Genomic DNA, 17,768 nt, shown 5'->3' on the forward strand with positions numbered 1-17,768 from the left:
TCACTTCTGTTATATTTTGTTTTTAATTATAGTGAAATACATATGACATAAAATTTGCTATTTTAACCATTCTTTTTTTAATATTTTATTTTTAATTTATTCATGATAGACATAGAGAGAGAGGCAGAGACACAGGCAGAGGGAGAAGCAGGTTCCATACCCAGAGCCCAGCGCAGGGCTCGATCCCAGGACTCCAGGATCGCGCCCTGGGCCAAAGGCAGGCACCAAACCGCTGAGCCACCCAGGGATCCCCTATTTTAACCATTCTGATAATATGGCTTTTTGTCATCATATGTGTAAGGAAAGTGTTAAGTCTATGTGTACTTAATACTGTAGATCTATGTGCATTGGACACTGTTGATCTGTCTGATGAAGGAGCAAAAGTTCAAAAAGTTGGAAGCCAAATCAAGACCAGTGTAGCCTTCAGGAAACTTGGGATTCAGAGCATGGTATCAACTTGGCAGCAAGTACTTGATCAGTATTTTCCAAACATGTTTGATCTCATTATTATGTGATGATGAAAAAAGCACCACAAATTCGTAAAATATAACAGGCATCTGTAGATTAAGTAGGCAGTAACAAATGGTTTCAAAGAAAATGTAAGTGCTGGTTAGACAGAAGCAAAATTTTAACCATATCACAAATATGCATAACACAGACTGAAGATCAAGAAAGAGTCAACATGCATTGATATTTAGATTACATTGGTACAATGGTCAAATCTGATTCTGGATTAACCAACAAATTGAACACCAGTCAGTTACCCTTCAAGTGACATATGCAACTTCCTTTGCTCTTAAGATTGCCCATCATTTCTTTCTTCTTTTCAAGATTTTATTTATTCACTTATCTGAGGGAGAGAGAGAGTGCACAAGTGGAGGCAAGGGACAGAGGGCGAGGGAGAAGCAGACTTCCCACTGAACAGGGGACTTGACACGGGCTGATCCCATCACCTCAGGATCATGACCCAGTGCAAAGGCAGACACTTAACTGACTGAGCCACCCAGGTCCCCCTTGCCCACCATTTCTTACAGACAAATTTTGCATAATAAGAACAGCAGAAATGTGCTCAGTATTTTTCTTACATATATTTTTGAAATGCATTTTTGAAGAAATATTGCTTACACCAAATTTGGGGGTTTTATTTTGTTTTTGCTTAATGTCTTAATATCTTAGGACAGTTTGGGAACATTGTCCTACATGCCATGCAAAGCTATAAAGATTAATAAAAAACATTTGGGCCACGTGTGGCACTTTACCTTATTTTAAGTCTTATAAACACTGATAATATCTTCCAATCTATGGGCTGTGAGTGATCTCCACTTTTATATAGATTGAGACCTCAAACAGAAAGCTAAAATGACCGGTTAATTAATGCAGTGGTTCCTTCTTTAGATTACCAACTCTGAGACACAAGGAGAAGAGCAGCTTTTTGTATAAATATCCCTAATCTGCTCCTTATTTATATCCCTAAAGCACCTAGCATGGTACCTGGTATGTAGCAGATATTTAATGAATGTCTGCAGAAAAGAGATAATATGGCCTAGTTAGACACACCTGAATTCAAATTCTATCTCTAACTCTTACCAGCCAAGCAACCATGGGAAAATTTGTTAATCTCAGAATTTGTTAATCCTATATTATATGATTGTGATAACTTGTTCCACAGTTGGCTACAAAAATTGTGTGTGTGGGGGGGTGCCTTGGTGGCTCAGTGGTTGAGTGCATTCAGCTCAGGTCGTGATCCTGGAGTTCTGGGATTGAGACCCGATGCTCCCTGCAGAGAGCTTGCTTCTCCCTCTGACTGTGTCTCTGCTTCTCTCTGTGTGTCTCTCATAAATAAATAAATAAATAAAATCTTTAAAAAAATTAAGTGAGGTAATAAATATAATGTGTCCAATACAGAGCATGGCACATAATACAGACTCAATAAATGTTAAAGATCCCTTTCCTTACTTTATGTATTCTTCACACTGGAGTCAATCCTAGAAAACGTTATAAAGTGAAGTCCCTTTCCCACTTTCCCTTTTAGTACCCAGAGCTATTGCCACTTGCTACTTTAGGCCAAGGCACTATTTCTGGAGGTTCTAGTTTCCTCTTTTATCATTACAGAAACTTTTTAAAGAAAAAGCTGGTGACCTTTGAGGTTTCTTTCAGCTTATCATGCCCCTCCTCTCCTCTCTACCAAATTTCAACTTAACCTGATAAACTAGGCATCAGGGAAAACCTACTGCATATTGCCCAAGGCTTCCAGAGGCAATTTTCTGGGCACAAGCAATTAGCTGCTCTAGGCAAAATTGCACAGTAGGCAAAGCTTTCCTCCTCCCTCTCCTGCAGCCCCCACCCCCATACCTGCAGTGTTCCTCAACTGCCTTCAGCCTGCCAGAGCACTCACACCCACCTACAATTTTCACTTCTTCCCAAGCCTCAAACTCTAAATTCCACCCCCCACCCCCTGCTATAAAATTTTCTATTCTGTTTTGGGAGTTAATCTAAGCTAGGCTATATGAGGTGATCTGATCTAAAATTTTCTGATTGACACCTGCATTTTAAAGAAGAAAGCATGAATAGTGAAATATGTATGGAAAATGTTTCTGAACTGTTGAACTATTAAAATGTCCTTTGCTCTCTCTAGGCTACTAAAGCTTGTTCTACTAGTTTTATCTTTTCTAAAGAATAGATGTCATTTCTTAAATGCTTGCTTCTGAGATATTACCAATCTCTGAGATAAATTAATCAAAGCCAGTAGAGTTCTTAGATAACATGCATGTTTTGGTGATTTTTTTTTCATATTATTCTTTCACTCTATATGCCACACTACCCTTCCTCCACCTATATAAATCAGGGTCTCAAACTGGTGGCCTAGGATTTCTCTGGGTCCCTGGATATTCTTTGTTTATTTCATCGGGCCTATAATAGATACTAAGTACATATTCTTAGCCACCAACACAAGTGGCTTAGCACTTCTCTAGCCTACTTCATGTATTTATGTTAGCCGCCCAAAGTACTTGGGTTTGTGAGCCTCTACTCATCCTTTAAGACCTCCCTTCAAGAGTCATCTTTCCTATGAAGATTTCAAAAATCAGTCTTTTGCATACACATGGAAAGTTAGTTGCTAACTGCTCTAACAAGCACCTAGTTTTACACACAGGGGCTCGGAATAGAATAGTGGACTGCAAATGGAGTGGGTCTCATGGCAGAGATTTCAGACGTGGCATCCAGGAAGTAAAAGCTGTTTTGAGGCTGACAGCTTTTTGTGTGTGTACCCTTCCTTTTTGCTCAGAGTAGGACATTAACTCCTTTACATCTAGGAATAAGAATGTCTAGTACAGCCTTGTACCTTCTAGTGGTTCTTAAGGCAGTACTTACCCTTAATACCCTGTATACTCGATATACATGGTGTCAATATTTATACAAATTTCATTCACATTATGCAGTATCTTTCCTTTTCCCCCTCTCATATGTAAACTGAGCTATTTGGATCATTTGGACTATAGCCAGGGCCCACTCCTTTGTTGCAAAATAAGCAAACCCAACACATACTGCCCTCAATTCCCTCCATTGCCATGTCTTTCCCAAGATGGTGAACATAATATTAGTAATCATCATTAATAAAAAGGCATAAGCCTGGTGCTTTGCATCTTTTCTATGAGCCTACCATATAGGAACCATTCTTCTGGTATTTTGGTAACTGAACCTCCTTGGATTAGAGGTTAAAAAGAGATATTATTCTAAATCTTATTCTTTTGCAAACAGCATAATGGCAAAATTCCAGCATAATAATCCTGGACATTTACACAATGCCCTTTTTCACAGGCATTTATAGTGTTTTGCAAAATTTCTTATGCATCTTTTTCAATATTAGATAAGAAGAGAGGGGAGATGATTGATTCTAGATGGGGAAAGTGAGATAGGCAAAGTCTGAATCAAAGAAAGAAAGGAAAGAATTGAAAGAAAAATCCTAACAATGGATTCCAAACTCTGAACCTAATGTTTGTTTTTCCCACCATCCTTCTGATAGCAAAGGGTTATTCCTTTCCTTGAGTCTGCTATTCACGGCATCAAGTGACTACTGAAATGCAAAAGAACATTTAAATGACCCTTAGAATTGGATTCAGCCCAAAGACATGTTTAGAAAGGCAGGGTTTATTAAAAATGGGTTCTAAAACCTATTTTTTAAAGTTAAGAAACCAATAGCAAGTCAAAATTAGGGGGAAAATATTGAATAGCCACAAAATGGGCTGCATCTTTGTGTATCCTATAGGAAATTGTTGGCTAAAAAAAGACTAGTCTATCCTTAAATAACCTAGAGCCAAGTGGTAATAAATTATAATTCATCTGATAAATTTTTCAAAACAAAAATACATCCAGCTTGGACTCACTAGGGATTTTTCCGAGTACTAGATTTAGAAGAGGAAAAAAAAAAGTACTTTGAAATAGAAAAGTGGGGAGGGGAGAGTAATATATAGAGTGATTAAAGTCTGAGTCTGATTTTTAAAGAGGCAGTAAAAAGAACTAGTGATGTAATAATAGCCCCAGAGATTTAAAAAAGAATTTCCTCAAATATATCTAGGGGATAAGAAACACTGGAGAGAAAATAGGCCCATTAATAAATGACGAATGAGATGAAATGAGATTTTGAAACACTTGGGCTACTGAACTGCTTTTTTTTTTTTAAATAGATCTTTCAACAAGAAAACAAAAAAGGAGCTAAGGACAAAGGAACAAGACTTGTCAGCAGAATGTTGATAAATAACAAGCAAGGGAATTCAGTCCTTGCATAAATAAATAAATAAATAAATAAATAAATAAATAAATAAGGATTTTCCAAATCAGCAAACTAGGGGGATATGCCTTCTACTGGGGATAAGAAGGAACTGTGTAATTTATATTCTGAACCACTTTTTCTCTTGCATCTTCATCCAGCCGAGATGATCAAACCATATCATAAACCTCAGAAACTGCTTTAACTTCAAATCACCTGCATTGTATTCTCACTTCTAATATCCTCAGATAATCTCACGTGTTTTAAAACACATTATCTCCTAGTGCCAAGCACTGTAACACATACTATGAATACAAAGACTGAAATATTAGCACCTTTTCTAAATCATCTTTTCTTTCTTTCTTAAATCTTTTTTAAGTGTTACCCTGGGCCTCTGCATTTCTGTTGAAGACCCCACCAGTCTTTCAACAAGCACAGGCACAGACACACATGTTTACCTGAAAGCATACAAGTTAATATATTTTTCCTTTACATGACATTTACCTACCTTCTTCCCTAAATTAAAGACCTAGAAACTAAATTTCCATGACCTTAAACAAGCCAGTCGTATCCTTGAAGCTTTCAGAAGGTCAATCAACATTCTTCTGCAAAACATTAACAGTTTTAACTGAAAAAATAATTAATAACCTAGTTAGCATTTCAGACTTTCAGAAGGATGGGTAGATAATTAAAAGTAAGTATTCCTCTCATTTTAAATCACCAGTTCCCTTCCCTAGAATCACTATTGAATTATTTATGTAGTCTCTCATATACTTTTCATATACAAACATAGGGATATGAATATCTTTTTTTAAAAGGAAACATAAACAAGAGCTGATTTTAAATCCTGTTCTGCATTTGCCTTTTTTTTTTTAGGTTGACAGTTATTTTGGGCAGCTTTCCATATCAGCACATGGAGATCTTTATAATAGCTGCATTAAAAAAAACTGCTATATAATATAGCATTTCATTGCACAGATTGCTATAATTTACTAAGCAAGTTTCCTATACTGCACATATTGATTGCTTCCTCTCTTGTACTATTACAATGAGCTATGTTATTTATGCATCTGAAAAAAGGGAGATAATAGTATACTATTGTACAGAGTTAATGCAAAAATTAAATGAGAGATTTATGTTAAACCATCTAGAAGGCCTAGCCCATGTTAGGTATTTTTGTATATGTTAGCTAAATAAATTAATTGAATGAGGGCCCAAATAAACCAGCAATGCTTCCAATTTTGTGTCCTGTCTGATATCTCCACCCACTAGAATGAGAGATTCATGAAAGTAGGAATCTGTCTTGTCTGTCTTCATTCACTGCTGAATCTCTAGAGCCTAGAACAGTGCCTGCATACAGTATATGTTTAAATAAATAATTGGTTAATTAATGAATAAATATCAGCCATCATTCTTAGTTTCCTCTGACCCTCAGTTCTAATGTGGAAGGGCCTACTTAAGATGAAAGACAGTGTAGGCTTCTTTCAGGTGAGATTATTTGTAATTTGATTCTAGGAAAGGTCAGAGAGCAAGGCTTCTCCCAGATGGGTATGGGACCTTGGCAACTCAACCTGTGCCGCCTGCCCAAGCTAATCTCACATGAAAGGAGGCTTTGAGGTCAGCAAGTTTTATAAGCCTCTTGGGATATCATTAAAAGCAGAAATTCTGAAAGTGATTTTAATTACATTCAGGAAATGGGAATAGGTGCAATAGGTACACAGCCCTGTCTCCAAGTATGAGGCCTGGGGTGACTACCCCGGTTGCCTGGGGGATTTTTAGCCTGTTAAAGCCATTGTTTGTGAATTAATCACTATTTTCAAATATAGATCACAATACAGTCAATGATTTCTTTATAATAACATTACACTCACTAGAGTTTAGAGACCTATCTCTTAACTCTGGTGCACTACAGGAACATGCTCCATATGGGAATGTCATCTTTCCTGTGTGTTGCAGGAAGAAAAAAAGTTGCCAAATGCTGGTCTAAGCGAGCGTTTCCAGGTAAGATTTCTAGAGCCATGTGGTTGCATATCTGGGACAACCAAGGTCTTAAACTTGAGGGTGATGGTATAACTGAAATAATTTGTGTTGGGCCTCATTCGGCTCATTCTCAACTTGTTCTCATATTAGGAGACACCCAGTTGGGAAATCACAAAGTAATTATTAGGACAATGCTCTCTTCACTCTTCACTTCTTGAGTGGAGAAATATGCACCCAAAAGTACAGAGTGCAATCTGAATGCAGAGCAAGATTCTTTAAGTCCTTTTTCCATTGCTGCCTCTCCCGGCCTTACACAGATGCAGCTGCTCCTGAAAAAATTCACTCTCAATTACCAACTTCTCCAAATCTCAAACATCCAGCCCGTTGGTTTAGCTCTGGCTCTGCTCCGCCTCTCCCCGATGGCATTAACAGTCATTGTGCTTACTCAGAAGATATATGCTTTGGGTGCTGTTTTCCCTTCTGGACTTCAGTGCTGATTAAGACACACACCCTTTGTTGTCAGAATTATCTCCAAGTGAATTGAAGGATTTTTATTCTGTTTTCTATTTTTACATTTTTTTTTTCTAAATATAGATTGTGGGACCCAGGAAATTTAACAAAATCCCCTACCCCTGGACAAGCAGAGCAGGACTGACTCTATTTTGTGCTGCACCTGCCTTGTACTGACCTGCTATTACTTAGGGCACTGCCCCACCCTAGTCAAGCCCAGGGCACACCCTAATAGGAAATCGGCTCAGTGATAGGCCAGTTCAAATGGATACTTTAAGGTAAAATGTAATTCAAATGGCCACCTGCGAATGGACCAGCATGACTATGCAACTTTCCGCGTATCCCATTGGCCACTGGCCCCTATAAAGTTGCTAAGCCTCTTACTCTCGGGGTCCAAGTCCCTGATCCGCTGTGTTGGGTATACTTGGACCCAGGCTCGAGCTTGTAAATAAACCCTCGTGTGTTTGCATCGGTGTTGGCTCCTTGGTGGTTTCTCAGATTCCCACGTCCGGCTTCCTGCATGGAGGCTGTTTCTTTCTCTGCCTGTGTCTCTGCCTCACCGCCCCCCCACCACCACCACTCTGTGTCTCTCGTGAATGAATAAATAAAATATTTAAAAAAAAATAAAAGTCTAACTTTTAAAAGTTTCTACATACTTATTAGAGAAATTTTAGAAAATCCAGAAAAATAGAGGAAAAATATTATCACTAAGAACACTTTGATTTTAGTGCATCTTCTTCAGTCTTCTCTAAACACACACATATACACACACACAAACTATACTATTCTCTATTATTTTATTGGATACTGTATTTGAGTATTTTCTCTTTTGTTAAATATCTTTCAAAATATGATTTTAGTGGCTCCTTTGCATTTTATTTTATGGATATATCATAATTTATTCACCCATTCCCCTGTTGGAAATTTAGATTGTTTCCAAGTTTTCACTACTTTATAATAAATGGTCATTCATCTTTTATCTATGGCATTTCCTTAAAATGGATCACTAAAAATTAGAATTTCTGAGCCAAATCCTACAAACATTTCATAAAGTTTTATGAAAAATTCCAACTGTACCCCAAAATAGAGCAGTATAATGAACTCCCCATATACATCACTACATAGTCAACATTTGCCAGAATTATGCAATATCTTTGTTTTTGCAGTTATTGATATGCAACATATTGCCTAATTGCTTTCCAAAAATGTACCAGTTTTCATGCATACCAGTGCTATGAAGCTCCCACAAGTACTCTAAACAGTAGTATTCTCAATATCTAATTTCTACTGGCTAATTTGGTCAGCTATTTCAAACATACGTTGTCAGAATCATCATTTCATCACCCCATTGTCCATTCCAGATCCTCGGTGAATTCATTTCATCCCACAATGTAGTTTCTATCTTTCAAGACTGTCTGCCTATCTTCATTCTAGCAAAGGAATTCAGACTTCAGCTGACAGTCCTCTTTGGCCTCTGGAGAGTGGATGTGGCAGCAGCTTCCTCTCTGTGAGAGTATACTTGGTGTACCCAGGCAGCCTAAGCCCAGCTGAACATCCCATTACTTGTCGAGACTTACTGTGAGCAATGATTGAGGGTTGTTGGCAAATTTTAATCTCATACTAACAGCTTCCATATGTCAGCCTTCTTCAAGGTCTGCATCTTTGCTGAATAGACTAAAACTTAGAATATATAGTTAAACATGGCTTTTTATATGCATTATCAAAACTAGGTTGGTCTATTTATAGAGAAATTGAGTATCTCACTAGCTTAATATTTTTATTTGATGCTAGATGTTATAAACAAAGAATTATTTATTATTATTGTATAAGTAATATAATGGCTCTACAGTGTACTGGAAAGATTACTAATATGGGAATAAAGAGTCAAAGCGTAGGCTTGACTCTGTTATTAACTAGTTATGTAATGCTAGGTTAGTTTTAAAATCACTCAAGACTTAATTTTGCTCTTCTTAAATTGCTAAAATCCCTTCTAAGTTATAAAATTCCACAACTTAGAAATGTCTTGATAAAATCTATTATCCATTTGCTATTAAAAATGTACTTTAAAAAAAATTTTAAAAAATGTACTTTAAAAGATGATAAATAGGGGTGCCTGGCTGGCTCAGTGGGTGGAGCATATCACTCTTGACTCAGGGTTGTAAAGTCACACCCCACCTTGGGTGTAGAAATTGCTTAAAAATACAAAAATAAAAGATGATAAATAGCATGGTAGTTGTTATTATATTACCTGTAGGAAAAAAGTAAGTCACCCAGTGGTGTGCTGCTGATAAATGTTTAACACCCAGCTCTCTTGGGAAAAAAGCTCTGATAAATATCATTGGCCTAGTTCCATAGTATAAATACTTCCATAGTATAAATACTCCCACCATAGGTAACTTAAAGCTACCAGCTCTAGTTCACTGGGAGTAGAACTGGGGAGAGATAGGCACAATTTTCTCACAAGCCATGTGAGCTAGTTGTTTGCGCACCACTGGCCCTGCATTTATACGGTATTCCAGGTAGAATCCTTTAGGCTACAAGTAGCAAAAAATCTAGCTATCCATGGTTTAAACAATAAGGGCATTTAATTTTTTCATGTGACAGGAGGTAAGTGGTTCAAAAGTCATTTCAGCAGTTCCATCACATCAGGGAGCTAAGTTCCTTTCTTTGTAATTATCTTGACTTCCTCCTCATTGTAAGATGGCCGTAGCACCTCCAAGGTTTCTTTTTTTTTCTTTTTTCTTTTTTTCCCCAAGGTTTCTATCTTAAAAAGCCAGTGTCCAAAGTAGGAAAGAAAAGGTAGAGTGTAAACTTTTCTTTCTTTCTTTCTTTCTTGCTTTCTTGCTTTCTTGCTTTCTTGGAAAGAAAAGGTAGAGTGTAAACTTTCTCTCTCTCTTTCTTTCTTTCTTTCTTCTTTCTCTCTTTCTTTCTTTCTTTGATGGTGGTGAGGGCATCTCCTTTTATTAGAGAAGAAACATTCTGCCTGGAAACACCAGCAGTCTTCCCCTTATGTTTCACTAGCCAAGACTGAGTCTTATGTCCATACTAAGACCTCTCACTGGCAAAGAGGATCTGAATTGTCACAATTGGCTCAGAACAATTGTAATTCCAACCCTGGGACTGGACATAATGCAGAAAGAGGAAGTAGCACTGGTATAGGCAAATGACAACAGGGTTTGCTACAAGCTGAAAAATGCTGATGCTTTCAACTATCGATTTCAATCCATTTGATAAGTATTGAATCTGTACAATGGGCAAGAGAGAAGAACATGTCTGTCCCTCTTTCACCATGATCACGTGACCGAGAGTGGCTTTATAGATGACTTCCCAGAAGTCCTCTATACACTTAAGTCCATTAACATGCTTACCCTTTTTAAAGTTGTGTTCCTGGGACAGCATTATTTTTAAATGTCAATCCAAATCATAATTTAACTTTCTAGGAAATTTTACTTAATTAATTTGAACCTCTTAAATCAAGCTTTGTGACCATTTAGTCACAGCAGTAAACAGCTTTTAATGAATTAAAAAGTTAGAGTTAGCATCTAATTGAGGACTTTTATTATCATGATATGTTACTATGTAACATGCTTCATTTTTATTTATTAAAAATGCTGCTTGGTTTATAGACTAAGTTTATAATACATGTATTGAAGTAATTGGAAAGAGTGTCTGATGTGGTATGTTAAACAAGTATCTGAAAGAAATTTTTTGTGTGTGGAAAAGAGCAGCTTATAAAGCCAGAATACTTCAAACTTTGTCACCCAGGAGTACCTAGCCTTTAAAAAATAGAATTCTTGCACAAACTTTGCTTTTTAATATTATCCTAATTATCATTTATACTCCTCTCATTATTTATTTGCAAATGCAAATTTTTTAAAAAGCAGAAGGCTTTCTTCTGCTATGCAGAAGGCTTAATAATATGATAAATGTCATCTCTTATTTTTAACATTTGATCATAGAAGCAGTATAGATGACAAGAGTATATAATTTGGTATTTATTTTTTATTTTGTTAGTGCCTAAAATTATATATAATTATTAAATTTTAAATAAGACAATAGAGGAATACCTTAGGTTGTTCAGGTTTTTCAGCTGAGGTAGCAAATGAGCCTATATGAACAGCTAAACCAGGATTAGAGAATTCTCTGCTCAGGTTAGACTACTAAGCCTCCTTCTGATTCTCGCTATGCAATATGACTAGACTAATTTGAGATGCTTTATATACTTCTTAACTCTTTATGAATTTTACATTTTATTTATGTAATGCTTTTTTTATATCCCCCATAATGCTAAACAATAGATGTCAAAAAGTATCTGCTGTTTGGGGGTTTTGGTTTTCATATTATTTTGAAAAGTGTTGCCTCTGTCATTCTGACACACTGAATCTAAATCTACAAATTAAGAAATTAGGTCAAATTGACATTTCATATAATTTAGGCAAAGCACTGCTTGAATTAACTGTATTTAAATACCTCTTTAAAAATGATCATTTAAATGCTGGGGAAAAAAATCTTAGTCTAGAAAAAAAATGGATTGATTTATCTTGAATTCAGTTTCCAAAATGGTAGCCTGAAAAAAAAAAAAAAAAAAAAAAAAAAAAAAAAAACAAAATGGTAGCCTGCCGGCCAAATGAAGTCCACGAATGTGTCATTTGGTCTGTACACCATATAAAAACCAAGAGATCACAGAAAAACCCAGATTTATGCTTTCTCTTGAAAGTCATTAAGAATTGACAGGAATAACGATGCAGAGGCCTAAAAAAAAAAAAAAGAAAAAAAAAAAAAAGAAAAGAATTGACAGGAATGGGTTTGAATTTTCAGCTGGAGCTGAGCAGTGGTCCCGTCCCCACATCTCACTATAGACCAGATCTCTGCAGCCCTCTATTCCTGTATAGTCCCTACCATGCAGTAAGCTCCACATTTACTCTGAGCACCTGTACATGCCAGCTTCTTTCATTTAAGGCATCTATTCTGCATGTACGTTGTACAGGTGTGCCCTGATAAGGTCTCTCTCATATAAGAGGCAAATGGGGGCTGCTTTCATCCCCTTCCCCTGCCAAGGCTCACACCTGACCTGTCTTATAGCCGAGATTTTTTCTCAGTTATAGGAGACCCATAGCACCCCTTGCAGGATTCTGATCTACACCTGGAAAATCCAAAGAGTAAGGATGTTATCTTGTCTCCTTTGACTCTATAGCCAGGAGGCTGGGCAGGTCTAGGACATATAACAGGGTTTTTAAAATATAAGACAAATAAATTATTCTTGTATACATATTTCTGGTTTCTGCCATCTATTAAACATTATTTCCAAGGACAGTCACAAAATTAAGGTATATTTAGAAGATTATTGGCACCTTTACAGTCACCAGCCCTTGGGGGCTGGACCTCCTTTTTTTTTTTTTTTAATTTTTATTTATTTATGATAGTCACACAGAGAGAGAGAGAGAGAGAGAGGCAGAGACACAGGCAGAGGGAGAAGCAGGCTCCATGCACCAGGAGCCCGATGTGGGATTCGATCCCGGGTCTCTAGGATCGCGCCCTGGGCCAAAGACAAGCGCCAAACCGCTGCGCCACCCAGGGATCCCTGGACCTCCTTTAAGGTGAATTCTGTGGACCTTGTATTGACTTAATGACTGGTTAGACTGTTCCATTTTAAGAGATTCTACTTTTCCTATTTGCAACGTACCACAGCCCCTCATGGAACTGAAGCCTGGGCATCCTACTAGCCCTCTAAGTCCATCCAAGCTGTCCTATCTTCCATTTACCCAGTTATGCACCTGAAATCCCAAAATGACTTACAACTAAGTACACCCAAAATACAACAGTAAATTCCATCAATCCATTCTATGTATCTACAAGCAAACGTCCTTTACAGATGCATGCACACACATGCATACACACATGCACATACAAAAATGAGTAAAACTAGAAAATACTTTTGGTTCTAATCTATTTTATCTGTATATTTAAAACATATATACAAACAGAATAATTTTTGTTCATTTCTTTACTTATTTATACTTCTCTAGAAAGGATTGGAGGTGATTTGTTAAAATCATGAAAAAGAAAAAACTTACTCAAAAAAATCAGGATCAAGAAAAATATTAATTAGTTTGGAAGATCATAAGCAAAGATTATGACCCAAATGTCCAAAGTCACAAAATTGTCTGAGATTCCTAGTGAACTAGAAGAAAAACAAAACTAATCTACTAATATATCTCTAAGAAAAAAATGCATGTCAATATTTTCCCGAAGAAGCAGTACTTTCTTTAGTACCAAATTCTGAAAGAAATTTATGATTTGTGGTAACCTGTGGGCAGTGGTGGTGGCCAGGGAGAGTTGGTGATGGAATGATGTCTTGGATAATTTTCTTTACAAATGTAGGAACCCTTCATAAAATTTTCTCAGGGTATCCCAAGCGAAAGGTATGACACAAAATATGACTCAAATGAGGCAGTTCTACAGATGGCCCAGAAATAAAATAACTCAAGTAAGCAGCTTTCTGCTGATGCACTGTGATCAGAGAAGAAATCTTGAAGTGGTATTTCGCAGAGGCCACACGGACCACACATCAGAATAACCAGGGAATGCTTATTAAAGCCACATGTTCTACAGATCTACAGAGTAGCAATCTCTGGGGATGACCCTGGATATCTGCATATTTTACAAGTTTCCCAGGGGATTCTTAAATATATTAGAGTCTAGAACCACTTCCTGAGAGCCCTGGTCTTTAGTCTTTTTTTCGTTGTATATTCTAAAATAATTCTTGCATGTTTTGTATCATTTCATATGTTTTTAGGTTGACATATAAAATTTATTATTAAAAAAACAAAAAAATAAAATTTATTATTGTAAAATTAGGTAGTTACAAGAAAACAATTTCTGGCATATTATAATGTTGACATCTTCAAATAAATTTACGCAATGAATCTGAAAACTCATAATCCAATAACATCTAAAACCATGAATAAGCCTTTCTTTAGCAGGCAAAATTTTTATATTTTTCTCCTTTTTTTCCTTGAACTCACGTTTCCATCCCACTTCCCCCACAGAACTTTATTTAAATATAATGTATTTTATGCTTGGAAGACTTTTTTTTTTTATCACCTTATCATGCTTCTCTGCGAAATATACGTGCAACATTGAAATTTTATTTCTTATTTCCTATGACCTTAAGGTTCCAACTGTTAAAGTTTTTTTCAGTATTACATTAGCATAATTGTTGGCAGTACACAACTAAGAAAAAATTATTTTTTTCATAAATAATTTTAGTATAACAAATTGTTTTGGAAATGCTCGTATTAACTGATGGGTAGACTGTCCCCTCCCCCCATTTAGTTCACATATTTATGGGTGAATATCACTTACCAGTAGAATAATATAGGCTTCAGCATCAATTTTATTTATATTATTTGCTTTACATATGATACTCACTGAAAAAAATTGTTTACACAAAAAAGTAGTTAGGACTGGAAGGTGTTCTCTTAGAGCAGTGTCACTGAAATCTTTGAATTCTTCCTGAATTATTATTATTATTTTTTATCTTCCTGAATTATAAGCCAAACCCATATAGTAATTTATCATCAAATCTCATTTGTAATAATTTTAAGCTGACAATTTGATTAGGTCGTCCTTCAATTTTGTTGAAAGCTAAGAATGGGAAACCACCTGACCTGTACAATAATTTGTAAACCAGTCATTAATAATCATTTCCTCTATTTAACCCCAACATTTTGAATCGTGGTGAGTTTAATGCCCTTGAGGGTTTTTTTTTAAGATTTTATTTATTTATTTATGATAGTCAGAGAGAGAGAGAGAGAGAGAGAGACAGAGACACAGGCAGAGGGAGAAGCAGGCTCCATGCAGGGAGCCGGACGTGGGATTTGATCCCGGGTCTCCAGGATCGCGCCCTGGGCCAAAGGCAGGCGCCAAACCGCTGCGCCACCCAGGGATCCCGCCTTAGGGGTTTTTAAAACACATCCCCAAAGCAAATCACTGAAGTAAGATAAACAAGTTGCCCAAGTAAGATTTCAGATGCTTGAAAGCTAATTCCATTTTAACAAGAGGAGAAAATGTAATTAAGAAAAAGGAGACGGGGAAAGTGGCCAAGGGGCATCTGCAAGCAGATCCATTTTAGTAAAGAGTACTTGTGGAAATTGAGGATCCAGCAAAAAACCCACTGGAAACCACCCTCGTTTCCTCATTTCTTGAAATGCTTTTGTGAAAGTTCACGTACCTCAGTTTGAAGATTATTGTATTAAGTATCTGAATACACTGAGAGAATGCATCACTTTCAAGAAGATTTTGAGAGTAACATAGGGAATTCAAGAGTCCTGAAATGTATCTCAATCTTCCTAACTACTTGGATTCACTCCAAATGTAGATGCAGCCTAGCTTAGGTCAGCTATAGGGAGATAAAGCAGACAACAAAGAGGTCCTAACAGCCCTCACAGGGAGATGTGGGTGATCTTTAAGACCCTACAGGTTTTGCTTATGATTTTGCCAACACTTCTCGCCTTACTTTAGTTCATGGAATTCTTATAACGTCTTCAAGAGTTGAGATGGCTCTGGGTCAGAAAGGACCAGAAGGTCCTCATGTTTCCTCCCTGAGGAATTCTCTAATTTTGTTGCCACAACCAAAACTGAGGGAGGGGAAATAGGAAATCTTTTTTCTCTCTCTCACTTTTTTCCCGTTAATATGAAAATAATTGCCTCTACTCTAGGAGACCTGGCTTAATTAAGCTAATCTGATTTTTTACTGGTAAAACTAACACTAAAATGTTTTTGCTCTGAGTTTTCTAATTATAGAGCAATCTCGCCTTTTCTTAACAGATACTAAAATCAAATGTTATAATGTTGGATGAAGTCATCGTGAATAGCTTGTTATAAGGCCTATTTTGGGGTACCATACGAATTTCAGTGGATATTATACAGTGACAAAGAAACAATGTTTACTGCAGTAAAAAAAAATACAATTTGCTACTATAATTTATCTAGACATTGGTGAATTTCCACAAGTTATTTCATAAGAAGTATGTTCACTGACCATAGCCTCCTGTTCTATCTTAGACTCCTTAAACTCAATCCTTTCCTGGTTTCCCCTCCTAGCCACCTACACTTCATTTCCCTCCCTGCATAGCCCGAACACCATGATCCACCCTCTCCTTGATGGATACTCTTACCAGCATGCTCAGCCCCCTTACTCCTTGAACTTCTGCTAGTCCATTCTGCCAAGTTGCAGCTCAGAGTCAAACAACCATCTGTTCTCCCTACTATTGCTTCTAGCTTGCCAAGTACTGCTGGAGAAATTGTATAACTGCTGATTCATGCCATGACAAATCTGCAACTCCCAAACTCACCTTGACCTTTAGCACTACTTGGCAATCTTTCACTCTTGCCTTGTTGGCTTCCTTTTCCATGGCTCAGGTGCTATTCTAATCCTCAAGTCATTGCTCTTCCCAAGTTTCCTACTATCCTTTCTCAATCAACAGATGACCTAACTTTCTATTGCAGAAAAAAATCAGTGTTCAGTTTTCCTCCTTTCCACTTCTAATGGTCATCTATATCTTCACACTCCCTACCTCTGTCCCGGAAATAATGTAGTCTATCAATTATCCCCATGCAATACTAGTTTTTAATTTTAAGCTCTTTATTATAAAGCCTGTATATATTATTACAAGACACAGATTCTTCTTGGAAGTCATATTCCAAGTTGAAGAAACAAGCATTGGAATGTTAGGGAATAAAAGGTGCTGATTGGCTATAGAAAAGAGCACATCAGAATAGCAAATGTTCTTCCCCAAAGAATCATTTGCAAGCAAGGACACAAAGGAAGGTGAGTTGGGATGCTGCATGCCCACTAAGTGTTTTAAAATTCTAACATTATTCTGCCAACCAAATGTCAAGACATAAAATTTAAAGAGGCCATGCTTTAGTATCAATGCCATTTTTGTTCTCTACTATTTGCTATTACCTATATCTACAGTCTAAAAAACTAATAATAATTAGTCCACTTAGTTCCTTCTTTCAACTGTGTGGAGTTTGTTCACCCTCGTTGAACTCAAACTTTTCATGGGAACTCCTAGGACAACCAGTGTGAATTATATTTTGCTCCACCTGATATGGCTGGGCTGTTCTAATTTAATGTTATATTACAGTAGCTATCATATATAACTTACAAGTGACACATATTTGCTGTAGAAAAAGTATTTGTAGAGATTGCCTAAACAGAAGTTTAGATATGTATCAGACCCAACTAGGGGCAAATCCAGGTTTTTTGGGGCCCTGAAGTGTATATAATTTGGGGAGTTCTCCCTTTCTAAATAAGAATAGAAAGTTATGGATATAAAATGAGGTATGGGGCTTTGAGAGAGGTCCGTAAAGATGAAAGGCTCAGAAGTTTAAGCTTCATCAGCCTCATACAAATCAGCTTTTTTGCATTTTGTATTACTTAGGGCATTATACAATCCCCAAACCAAACCAACCAAAACCACACTAAAAAGTGAACACTTGACAT

Source organism: Vulpes vulpes, chromosome 6 (genome assembly GCF_048418805.1).
Source record: "Vulpes vulpes isolate BD-2025 chromosome 6, VulVul3, whole genome shotgun sequence".
NCBI lineage: Eukaryota > Metazoa > Chordata > Mammalia > Carnivora > Canidae > Vulpes > Vulpes vulpes.